Raw genomic sequence first — 13,536 nt, forward strand, 5'->3', positions numbered from 1 at the left:
TATATTATTGATATTCCTTTGAAGATAATTATCATTTTTGTAATTATAATTGCTTCCCCCTTCAAGTAGCTATTTGTAGACTTCTACTGCATCACTGGGCCAGCTTATTCTAATGCACTCTGAAATTGAAATAGCAATGAACACCCATCCCAGGCTGGCTAAGTTGCCTAGGCAACAAAAATAGTACTACCAACAAATCTGTCAAATAGGCTGAAATTATGAAGGAGTCATCAGCCCCAGACAGGAATTCCCCACTTCTAGGACAGAAATTAAATTCAACAAACATTTATTAGTCCCCAGACTATAAGCAGAGCACCATACAACCCATTGTGGGAAGGGAGGAAGGCTATGGATTTTACAAAGTCCAGTGAAGATGCCATCTTTTGCCCTTATACAAGTCACAATCTGGAAATGGACCTATGAATTGAAAAAGATAATATTTTAGCAAAAAAGACCTATGTCTATATTATTCCAGTAATATTGTAGAAAAAGCACTGAACTAGTCACCAGTAGGTTTAAATTCTGGTACTAGTTCTACCACATATTTGGCAGGTGAGTCATTTAAACTTTTGCAGGGCACATTTTCTTCCTCTCTAAAACAAGGAGATAAGAGTGGATGATCTCTAAGACTTTTCTGTGAATATTGTAAATGTGCTCATTTCTATAGTATTTCCTTTATCACACACAGCATCCTAAAAAAACATTAATTTTTTTAATCTTTACCCATTTTAAAAGATTAAAGAAATTAAGATAGCTCAAATGACTTCTATATCAATAGATTTAGAATCCAAGGTCTCATGATTGAGGTATATCAATAAACAATTCTATATACCACATACCCCAATAGATAGAAATCAAATCATCAAATTCCCCCCCCCCACACACACACACACACACACACACTTGGACTTAGGACATTCCCCTACTTCTATCACCTATCTAATTACACTTACTTGCAGATCCTCTTGCATAATTGGCAACAAAAGCCATGTGTACAGAGATGTTCATTTTACATCAGTGCTCATTTCTAGGGTCAAGGAAACAGGAAAATTCCTATCCTTCACACCATAAATATTGCTCCTTTCCCCCCATTTTTAAACAGTAACAGTGAAGGCAAATTGCTATGGATATAGTTATAATCAGAAAAAGCTTGTGGCAATAATCATTTCTACTCAACATAAAAAATTTATTTAAATAATTCTTTCCCATTATGTTTCCTTCCCTTTCCTCTTTCTCAAATTAAGAACCAACATAAATTATCATCCAAAGAACATCACACCATGGATTTCAGCTGCCTCTTTTCTGAGCATTTGATGTCTTTGTGGCAATTTTTTAAAAGTATAAGCAGTTTTTCTATTTCACATGGTTTAACATGAAATTATTTCTACATCTAATTTATCAAAAGTTCCTAACTAGTAAATAATTTTAAAGCCTTAAAAAGTTTAACAAAGTAGAGCTTTCATCTGTAAAGATGAGAAATGATGCAGTTATAATAAACTCATTACACAAAGGACCGTGTGTGTTCTTATACAGTATCTCAAAAGTCTTAGTGAAGTTTTTTAAACTTTAAAAGATTAAAATTTCACTAAGACTTTTGGTACATCCTATATAGTATATATGTTTTATATAAGGAGTATGTATATATATATATATGTGTGTGTGTGTGTGTGTATGCATGTTCTTTATATAAGTAAAAAGGAGATACCTCTCTTTCTACCTATATAAATAACATATATATATACTTTTCTCTCTGTAAAAGATAAATATGTAGAAAAGAAAATATAAATTATATGGATAGATAATTTTCTACCTAGGGCTAGAAGGAAATTTGGTTGGGAAATTTTATCAGCAGAAGGAATTTATGGGCAGCTGAATGGCACAATAGTTAGAGGGCCAAGCCTAGATCAGAAATATCCCTCTTCCTGAGTTCATTTCTGACCTCAGATACTAGCTATGAAGCCCAGGGCAAGTCATTTGACCCTGTTGCCTCACTTTCCTCCTTTGTATAATGAGCTGCAGAAAAAATGGTAAACAACTTCAATATTTTTGCCAAGAAACCCCAAATGGGTCACAAAGGGTCAGAGATGACTAAAATGACTTCCTCTGTAAAATAAGAATTTCATCACTGTTTCTCCTTAGAAAAATGCATTCTTTTTAATAAGTTAGTTATTAGAAAAAACAGATCAGCATACTGTGTGGTTTATGTCAAATCTAAAATTTTCAACCCTCCTTTTTTCCACCTCAAAAAAATATTTCTCAAGATGTATCAGGGAAAACAATGAAAAACACAAAAACCTATTGGATTTTGGAGTCATTGCACTGTCTCTGAACCAAATATTAAATTTACTTATATTTTCATATAGAAGTTTCAAAGGAAAAATAGAAACCCCAGTAATGATTTATGGCACAAGTAAATTGTTTACTATAATTACAGGAGCTTTACACTATATGGATGTCATAAAACAATGGCACTCCAATCTTTCATAAGCCCCATCATGATTCATTCCTTCCTTTTTCATAAAACAAGAAATTGTGTGCAATGTTTTCATCTTACATGGGAAAATAATAGGGAAACAAATTATAGCCAGACAAATGGCCAGACAGATTTTACATATTTACATATGTGTGTATATACACTTTTTTTTTCATCTGTTTCAAAAATTTTCAGATTCTGTCCCAGGGTCTCTCTAAGATTAGGAGAAGAAAAGTGATAATAGGTGACAGAGAAAGAAGAAGGTGACAATGAGGGATATATTCAAAAGCTCTTCACATCCCCTTAAAACTTTCCTGGGACTGCACTTATGAGATGCTGTTATACAACATAGAATGATTATGAAATTTATAAATAATACTCACATTGACCAACTCATTGGTTTATTTCTCTGCAAAAGCTAGCAGAAGAGAGAAGAGAAATCCAGGCTACTATTTACTACAGGCAATATACAAACAGCTTCTCTACATCAGAGCATGATAAATTTAGAAGTGAAAGGAATATCAGAGATTATCTAATCTAAGCTCTCATTTAACAGATAAAAGAAACAGGCCCCAAGAAGTAAAATGAATTGAATTAATACAATTAGTATTGGTTGAGGTAGTATTTGAACCCCAGTTTTCTAATTCCAATTTAAGACATATCACTGAGTGAAGGTGGTGAAGGAGGAGCAGTTTATTATCTTAGAATCCTTGTGAGGGACTCTCACAAGGGATCTCAGTCTTTCCAGAATCAAGTACAGAGTTGGTTAGTCTTAGTGGTATTTCAATCTAAATAACTACAATCACCTGCTTTTCTGTTTTCAGGTGCACAATGAGCCAATTTTGGATGGCTACATTTGCCTTAAGCAAAATGTCTATCCAAAAAAGGACAGAAGAGAAGAGCCAAGAAAATAATGATATACAGCAACATTTGAGCCAGCTAAGATTCATCTGTGAGGCAGTTCCTACCTTTCATCTCCTCGATGACTTGCCGTGGGCAGAGAGCCACTTACAGGGCATAGGCAAGGCAAAAATCTAGATGAAAACCAATCCTGGAGTCACTCCATCACACAGGATTGATTCTGTCCTAGCCAAGGGCATAGATGTCAAATTATCTTTTGATGAATTTAGTGTATGCTTGTGATTTTCAGATAACAGATAATATTACAGCAGCCCTTCTCTACTAAGGGCAGTTGAGATATATAATACCAATCTTCAAAACAGCAGCACAGAGTTTAGTCCCTAGATAAATGTATTCATTCACCCATTCCTATAAGACAGCTCATGTGTGCATTACCTTATGCGAAATAATCCATCCACAAACAAATCTATAGACACTACATATATGTTCACCAAGTGACACAGAGAGAGAGAGAGAGAGAGAGAGAGAGAGAGAGAGAGAGAGAGAGAGAGAGAGAGAGAGAGAGAGAGAGAAGGGGGGGGGGAGATATGCAACCCAGTCGTGTACCATTTTACCATAAATCAATCCTTAGAAAGCTCTCCCATCTGCTGGCAGAGCACTCATACCCAAACTGCAGGCACCTTTTAAATCTTTTTAATCATAAAAATCTTACTTTCTAGACATTAAGAATGGAACTCATAATTTATGGAAAAATTAAAACCTTCTAGAAAATAATGGGAGACAGAGAGAAAGAGAGACAGACAGACACAGAGAGACAGAGACAGAGACAGAGATACACAGAGACACAGAGACACAGAGACAGAGAGACACACAAAGAGAGAGAGAATCTACAATACATGTATAGCACCCATCATAGTCAAATCATATATTCAATTGTTTTCATGGTTCCATATGGGGTATTAAATCCAGCCTCACTAGCGTGCCCTTTACCTTCCCGTGACTGTGCATCCAGGTAGGGTTTGAGTAGTCCATGCCCTTAGGTTTCCCCCTTTCCAGTCCTACCTCCTATCCGTTGTTTCATTTACCAGACGTAGAGAGATCAGTGTTAACAGCATTTAACTACTTAAGCCCCTAAAAAGAGCAGAGAAGCACTGACAAGTAATTGGAACCTAGACGAGCCAGCAGCTTCTCTCCTTCCCTCACGCTCCGTATATCCCCTCCCCGGCAGTTCAGACGAAAGGACTTTGCTTTCTTTACCTGTAATAGGAAGTTATTTGCGCCTGAGCCGACTCGCCGCTTCCTTCGAGCCCAGCAGCCTCGTAGTCCCAGAGAAGAGGGACGCACGCGCTGCGCTGGAATCTCCTTTAACAATGATGCAGCCCCACCAGGCAGCGCATGATAACGAGACACCAGAGGGGATCCCAGCTGAGGCAAGAGCCGACCATATGTCATACCTGCATCCCAGCCCCCGCGGCCAGCAGCCCAGACGGGGAGAGTGAAGCAGAGCTCTGCAGGCGCAGAAGGAGAGGGGGAGGAAAGCAAGACACAAACCCTGAGAACGTTTGGATAATTGAATCAGGATAATAGAATAACCACCGTTATTCTGCACAAAAAGCTATCACTGCAGCAAATCTCGTAGTTTGTAAACTGTTCTTCTAGCAAGCAGATACTGATGTTTGTTTGGTGGTGGTGGTGGTTGTTGTTTTGTTGCTTTGACCACAAACCAAAGTAGAACTGAGGACTTCGCTCACTGTTACATTTTGTAGGTCAATGTTATCTAAAACTTTTTCTCCCTTAACTCTGCCCCAGGTGATACTGACCTTACATTACTAACCATTCTCTCTTCATCCAGGTTGGGGACCAATTCAGTAATCCCTAAGATCCCTTCTAGTCTCTGAAATCTGTTATCAACAATCTCCTTCTCAAGTCCAAAGTCTGCTTTGTTTTATTTTGCTTTGTTCTGTTTGGGGGAAGAACAAAAAGGAAAAGGGACTGATTTTCAGTGAGAAGATCCCAGCTCAGCTAAGCCCTGCTCTTGGTAAATGGCTCAGACTCTTAGACATTGGAAGCAAGTCCCCAGTGAGAAGCTTAGAGTACTCTGATTATTCAACCTCAAAGACTTTTGGAACAACATCAGCAGTCTCGTTCTCCACTCAACTTTCATCAATGAGTTGACAGTTAAGCATCTGCAGAGAGCTAAGCTCTCTCTAGGCTCTTTTCCACAACTCCTCCACTTGCCTCATCCTTCCCTGAAATGATCATTGACTCAACACACCAGTACTCTGCAGAAGGGGAGAAAATTCCTTCATTTTGACCTATATATAAATAAAACAAATAAACATCCTAGGCTGGTCAGTGATCAAAATAGAAAACTACAGGAAAAAAAAAACTGCATCCTTTTTGTCTAATGACATTGAATTTGGAATTTAGCTATTTGGCAATGTTACCTGTAGGAAGTATAGGGGGGAGGGGAGGAAGTAAAAACAATAACAACTAAATGTCTGAAATTCTATACAATAAAGTTCATGCCCTTTATTCATAAGAGAATTACATAAACATTTACTCATATCTAATTACTCTTTTTATCAAACATAATTTCAACAAGCATGGCTATCTGATTTCCAGCCTGATAGCCAAAATGACACAATACATTAGAAGACAGGCATATTGATAGGAAGGAGTCATGACATAGCCAAGGAGACTAAAAAAATAATTTTGAAAATCAGACAAAAAGGCATTCTACTCTGAAGTCCTTTAATGTAGGAGCATTATCATTTCTACATGACCCAGTAAGTCCTGAAAGCATCAAACCACAGTACTGTGACCAATATTTATAATGGTGATCTGAGTCACTAATAAAATATTAAATTGTATTATTTGTATCCTTAAAAAGCAGAAAAGTATATGATTCACGTCAGGAAGATTTTCATTTAAAATAGTCAAAACTAGTAAGCAAAACCAAGAGAACTATTTATACAGCAAAAGGAATAATGCAAAGGAAATCCTTTTTGAAAGACTTAAAAATTCTGATCAGTGCAATAATCAACAATGACTTCAAGGGACCAACTATTAATACATGTTGTCCACCTCCTGACAGAGGGACTATGGATCAAGGAGCAGAATGAGACATGCACTTTTAGACATGGGAAATGTGTGAATTTGTTTTCTTTATTTGCTACAAGGATTTTTTTCCCTTTATTGAGAGGAAAGTTTGGGGTATGGAAAGAGAAAAGGTATTAATAGAAGGAAGAAGAGAAGGAGGAGAAGAACAAGAACATATAAAATGTTATTTAACATTGTTAATAAATATTATAGGCTAAAGAAGATAAATAATATTAACTAGTTATGGCCAAATCAGCTAGTCACTGGCAAAGTCCATGAAGGAAAAAACTAACCTTACTTCTTTACAAGAACTTAGAGGGGGTTAGAAAGGAAGATGCTTAAATATAAGTAGTATAGTCTAGTGGCATAAGAATGAAATCCATTTAAATCTAAGTGTAGCTCCAGTCACCAGCTAACTTAATAATCTAAGACCAGATGCCTTAACAACTCTGTACCATTTGTAGGATGAAGATTATGATTATAAGACTGGTAGATGTAGAACTTTAAATAGAGGGTCTTGTTATAAGGTCTTTATAATTGATAATGCCATAAAACTGCAGTAAGGGTTAATAAAATAAAGCAACATTGAAGATTGTATGTTGGGAGTTAGGAAAATTATTTTTAAATTTTTGTTTTTAAACTCTAGGAAACACAACCTTTATAATTTACACTTGGGAAATTGGGCTGTCTAAAGTTAGCCTCCTAATTGGGGTCTCTCTGTCTCCTTTATAAGCCATCTTCCATAGAGCTATCCAAGTGATATATACATATATTTCATTGTCCAAGGTTAGCCCACAAGAAGAGTTAATAAAGCATAGCCTCTCCTTTCATCTTATAGGTAGAAGACAATGAATGTGGAATTTTTCATATATCATATCAAATGTGTTAATATATTGATTAGTTTTGCTGTTCTGTTTTTTGACATCTTCCTTTTCAGTATTTGTAACAAGGAATGGTTAAATGAGTAGAAGATGGAAAGAAGCATATTAAGAAATGAATAAAATGAGGAAACAAAAACATCAATTAAAGATCAATTAAAGAATTAAGAGAAACTTCAATAACTCCATGTTTCTTCTTTTTTGTAAATTTATTTTTAATATACATTGCTTTATGAATCATGTTGAGACAGAAAAATCAGAGCAAAAGGGAAAAACTATAGGAGAGATTTAAAAAAAACAGAAAAAAGAAGTGAACAAAGCATGTGTTGATTTACATTCAGTCTCCTTAGTTCTTTTTTCTGGATACAGATGGCATTTTCTGCCCAAAGTTTATTGGGATTGCTTTGGATCACTGAACCACTGAGAAGAACTAAACCTTTCTAAGTTGATTATTGCACATTCTTGTGGTTATTGTGTACAATGTATTCCTAGTTCTATTTGTTTGGCTCAACATCAGTTCATGTAAGTCTTTCCAGGCCTTTCTAAAATCAACTTGTTCATCATTTTTATAGAATAATAATATTCCATTAGTGTCATATACCATAATTTGTTCAACCATTCCCTAATTTAGGGGCATCAACTCCTTTTCCAATTCTTTGTTACTATAAAAAGAGCTGCTACAAACATTTTTGCACATGTGGGTCCCTCCTTTATGATTTCCTTGGGATGCAGATCCAGTAATAACATTTCTGGGTCAAAGGGTATGCACAATTTTATAGGCTTTTGGGCATAGTTCCAGATTGTCCTTCAGAATGGTTGGATCATTTCACAACTCACCAACAATGCATTAGTGTCCCAGTTTTCCCTCATTCCCTCCAACATTTATCATTATCTTTTCCTGTCATCTTAGCCAATCTCAGAGGTATGGGGTGGTACCTCAGAGTTGTTTTAATTTGCATTTCTCTAATCAAAAGTGATTTAGAGCATTTTTTCATATAACAATAAATGGCTTTAATTTCATCATCTGGAAATTGTTCATATCCTTTGACCATTTATCAATTATGGCATGACTCATATTCTTATAAATTTGACACAGTTCTTTATATATTTTAGAAATGAGATCTTTATCAGAAATACTACCTGTAAATATTTCCCCCCAGTTTTGTACTTCCCTTTTAATCTTGTTTGATTATCAAACTTGTTTTAATCTTGTTTTGATTACTACTGCTTTATAATATAATTTTAAGTTTGGTATTGCTAAATCACTATCCTTTGTATTTTGTTTCATTTAGTTCCTTGATATTCTTGAACTTTTCAGATGAATTTTTTTCTTCCAGATGAATTTTTCCCCCATTTGCCTTTCTATAGTTCTCTTGAGTCCTGTGTTTGTAGATTAAATTCTCTGTTTAGTTCTGGTTTTTCAATAGAAATGATTGAAAGTCTCTTACTTCATTCTCCTCCCCTGAAAGTTGTTGCTATATCTCACTGGATAGTTAATTTTTTATTGTAACCCCAGGTCCTTTGCCTTCTGGAATATAGAAGTCCAAACTCTCAGATCCTTTATTCTTGAAGCTGTCAAATCCTGGGTAATCCTGATTTATTCCTTGATATTTGAATTGTTTTTCTCTGGCAGCTTGCAGTATTTTTTCCTCGAGATTATAGTTTTTGAGTTTCATAACAATGTCCCTTGGGATTTTCCTTGTGGGATCTCTTCCCACAGGTGATTGATGAATTCTTTCAATGAGTATTTATTTCCCTGTATGTTTCTACAACATTGGGGCAGTTTTCCTTACTGACCTCTTATGGAATGCTATACAGGTTCTTTTAATGGTTATGGCCTTCAGACCTTCAATAATTTTTAAATTGTCTCTTTTGGAACTGTTTTCCAGGTTGGCTGTGTTTGTGAATTTACATTTTCTTCTGCTTTTTCATTCTTTTTAGTTTGTTTGACTGATTGTTGCTGTTATGTTGTGGTCTATACTCAGTACCCACAGTCCTCTCTCTGGGTATAGATGGCTCTCTTCATCACAAGACCATTGGAATTGGCCTCAATCATCTCATTGTTGGAGTCATGTCCATCAGAATTGATCATCATTTCATATTGCTGTTACCGTATATAATGATCTCCTGGTTCTGTCATTTCACCTTTAATAAAAAAAAACAACAACCCCCCTCCAAAATATTGCTTGGACTTGATGGTCTCAGAGGTCTCTTCCAATTTTGAAATTATGTGGTAATCTCTAAAACATTTTGAGACTTTAGGATAATCTCAAATGAAGAAAAGGACCAAGACTTTTTTTTTAAGTGAGAGGGTCTTAATCACAGTAAGCCAGCAACTACATCTGTCATGTAAGTCTCTTCAGGCCTCTCTAAAATCATCCTGCTGATTATTTCTTATAGAACAAAAATATTCCATAACATTCATATACCAAGAAATATTTGAATAATATTCTTCTCTCACAGATATCTGAAAAATGCTCATCTAGCCTTTGCCTGAAGAGTTTTAGGGAGGGAAAAGGGATTAACAATCATCATCCTCATCCTTTTCTTTACCCTCACATATAAAAAGAGCTTTAAGGTTTGCAAAGCACCTAATATATATCATTTAATCTTCATAATAATATTATGTAGTCCCTGAAGCAGTACATTCAATAATGAACTACATTATTGTTGGAAAGTTTTTATCTCAAGCCCACATCTGCTTCTCTATAACTCTTATTCCTGCTCTATGTGGACTAGCAGAATATCACCTTCCTCTTCCATATAAGAGCCTTTAAAATACTTGAAGACACATTATTTTGACTTGACCTTTTACTAGTTGTGTGAAACTAAACAAGTCACTTCATTTCTGAATGAATGATAAATAATTTATTTAAAATTTACCATGTTCACTTTGGTTACTTTACCAGGTATCTCCTTAAGTGTTAGATAATGCATATGTGAAAAGAAAGTCAGTCCCTTCTTTTAAGGAGCTTATATTCTAATATGGAAAGATACCATATATAAGGAAGTGGTGGCCAGGGAGAAGTATTTTGGGCTGAGAAGATACAAGAATGGAGGTATAGGGCAATTAATTCATATGACCTTCCAAAGAATAGTAATATTAGTATAATTTTTTTCCCTAGCCAGAAAGTGATTTGGAAAGAAGGATCAAAGAGACAGGACATGGTAAATAGCATAGATCAAAGATGGCCTAAGAACATCAGTAGAAATTGCTAATTATAGAGAACTCTCACCAAGCAGGCTATAGGGAGCCAGGGTGGTTTCCCACTCAAGCTGGAGAATTAATGTTTACTTGAGGATGAGGAGTAGGAGCTCTCTGAGACTCAGTTTCCACATCTGTAAAATAATATAGATACAGCAAAAACAGCACTGAATTTGGAGCTCACTGATATGGTTTCAAATTCAGCTTTGCCAATAAGTAGTGGTATGACCTTGAGGACAGAGAATAAGCATTCACATTGTAGGTACTATACTAGGCATTGTGATAAGTGCAAGGGTTTGTTGTTGTTGTTGTTTTTACAAATATTTTGTAATTTAATCCTGAAACAACCCTGTGAGTAAAGTGCTATTATTATTCACATTTTACAATTGAAGAAAGTGGTTGGTTTGTTCGTTGGATGGTAGTTGTTATCCTTCATTCTCAAAGAGGACCAAAATGACATCATTATATTAGAGTTGAGTTACACAGTATATCCAAATGCAGTTGATCAGACAAATACAAGCTCAGAATGCTCTGCCACAGGTCAAACACAAATAGTCCTTATGAACATTTGGGATGGACTCTAATTTTGCACATCTCCTGTTTCTTCTGAGTTAATTCAATTTTATTTTATTCATAGAATACAACACCTTCTCTGATGAGGACATGTCATGTTGGGTGGTCCTGTGTCAGTATCTCCCATATCATACAATCAATTCTAAATTTCCTAAGAGATAACTTAAGAATGTCCTTGTATCATTTTTTCTGAACACTTTTGTGAGTGTTTGCCTTGTGTGAATTCTCCATAAAACTTTTGGCAAGCATACCTTTGGAATTTGAACAAGGTGACCATTATTTCTATTTAACAGTTGAAGAAACTGAAACAAATAAGTAACTTGTCTAGTGTCAAATATCTACTATGTGTCTGAGACCAAATTGGAACTTTGGTCTTCCCAACTTTTGGCCTAATGTTCCATCCACTCTGTAGATGTTAACTTAGGTAAGTACCCACATGTATATTCACTCCCTCACCCAGCTCCATCTGTAAATCAATTGACTTCCTAGAGATGAAAATATTCCTGCTAAATCTCTTTGCACTCCTGCAAAATGATTAGCTTCAGTTTAAAAGAAATAGGAAAACACAAGCAAGATGTGCACAGGAAAGAGAAAGCACAAATTTTTCCCCTTTATAACATTTCATAAGATACCCATGGCTATCTTTTTTAGTTTTAATAATAACTTTAACCACCCATCAATAAAGGAGGTCATTCAGAATAAACATACTGAATTATAACATGTTCCTAGGGTTTTGTTGCTGTCAGAATTTTTCAATGGAAATGACAAAGGGAGATGAGTAGAGTGGAGAGTGGAGGGAAAGCTTACAAGAGGGAATCCCAACTTCTATGCCAAAATGACAAAATGAATGAGGAATCTTTTGAAGTCCTCCCAAATACCCCTCCAAGAAACTAGAAAACCATCTCAAGAATTGGTCTAGGGGTAGGGAAGCAATTTACCAGGAGTGAGGTGTTTCAGTAGGGTAGGAGAGTAGTGAGATCTAAGAGCAGGAGCAGCTACCAGCCTTATATCAGGGGGCTTACTGCAAGGCCCAAAGCCTGGGGCAGTCTATCAGTCTATCCCTCCTGCAAACCAGCAATCCCTAGGCAAGTGAGTAGTCTTTGTAGTATAGTAACTGACTTCATCCCCAGTACAAGTCATCAATGATGCCTTGATACCTTTGCTGACCAGTAGTGAAGCCTATCCCAAGGCTAGCCAACACTGAAATCCCATTGCTGGAACCTGTCATCAGAGAGACCCTGTCTGCAGAGCAATTCAGCAGCAGTGTTACACACCAAGGGCATATTAGGAACAAGATTTCTCCTCCAGTGCCACCCACCAGAAAGACTCTATTAGCATAGCAACCCAGAAGAAAGGCCCCAACCCTAGGACAGGTCAGAAGCTAAACCCAATAACCAAGGGAGAAAAATTGAGAGGTTCCATTCCCTAGTAAAAAGCCAAAAGGGTAGCCTACTCTCCAGGGAAAGCAAACTGTTGAATCCTGAAGCCCAGTGAAAGACAACAGTAACACCCTGAAGTACAGAACAAAAAGCTTTAAAAAGAAACCAAAAGGGCAGAAAAATGAGGGGGGAAAACAACTACAGAAAGTTACTATGGTAGAGGAATGTGGAGGAATAGAGATAGGACAGGGAAGATCAAGACATAAGCTTAGAAGAGCAAAATAGTGTCAAAATGGCTACATGTGAAGCCTCAAAGAAAAATGAAATCTAGTCTCATCCAAAAAGAACTCCCAGAAGAGCTTTAAAAGAATTTTTTAAAGTAAATTAGAAAAGTGAAAAAAAACTTGGGGAAAAAAATGAGAGTAATGACAGATATATGGGGAAAGACACACAAAAATTTACCAAAAAAATAACTCCCTGAAAAATAGAATTAGCCAAATAAAAAAGGAAGTATAAAAGATCACCAAAGAAAATAATTTCTTAAAAATTAAAATTGAGAAAGTGGAAGTTGGACTGCATAAGACATTAAGATAGGACATAAAAAGTTAGAGGAAAGAATAAGAAAAGAAGAAGAAAAACCATGTTAAATTGCTCTTTATAAAAACAGCTAAACTAGAAAATAGATCCAAGAGAGATAATGTAAGAATATTGAATTATCTGAAAGTCATGAGCTAAAAAAAATCTTAAGATCTGGAAAAATCTTTCAAGAAATTATATTTTTTAATTATAGATTTTTACTTTTGAAATATATACATAGATAATTTTTGACATTCACCCCTACAAAACCCTGTGTTCTAATTATTTTTCCTGTCTTTCCTGCCTTCCAGTCAGCAAGTGATCCAATATATGTTAAGCATGTACAATTCCTCTATACATATTTTCACAAATGTCATGCTGCACAAGAAAAATTTTTTTCCCAAAAGGGAAAAAAATAAGAAAGAAAACAAATTGCAAGCAAACAACAACAAAAAGAGTGAAAATATTAAGTTGTGGTTCACATTCAGT

At 35.7% G+C, this 13,536-nt stretch overlaps 1 protein-coding gene across 4 annotated transcripts in view; it reads right to left on the reverse strand.

Moving 5' to 3' along the window:
- The window catches only part of SV2B (synaptic vesicle glycoprotein 2B), a 171,391-nt gene extending 165,996 nt beyond the window's left edge, over nt 1–5,395 (reverse strand). For 2 of the 4 annotated variants that reach the window (XM_023497201.2, XM_031955549.1), the window contains exon 1: nt 4,592–5,132. The gene's annotated coding sequence lies outside the window, so the exon portion shown is untranslated. Of the gene's footprint in view, nt 1–4,324; nt 4,347–4,591; nt 5,133–5,154 lie in introns of those variants that run through there. The other 2 variants (XM_031955548.1, XM_031955547.1) reach the window with 2 other exon arrangements.
- Between the last annotated feature and the right edge of the window lie 8,141 nt (nt 5,396–13,536).

Source organism: Sarcophilus harrisii, chromosome 2, assembly GCF_902635505.1.
Source record: "Sarcophilus harrisii chromosome 2, mSarHar1.11, whole genome shotgun sequence".
Taxonomy (NCBI): domain Eukaryota; kingdom Metazoa; phylum Chordata; class Mammalia; order Dasyuromorphia; family Dasyuridae; genus Sarcophilus; species Sarcophilus harrisii.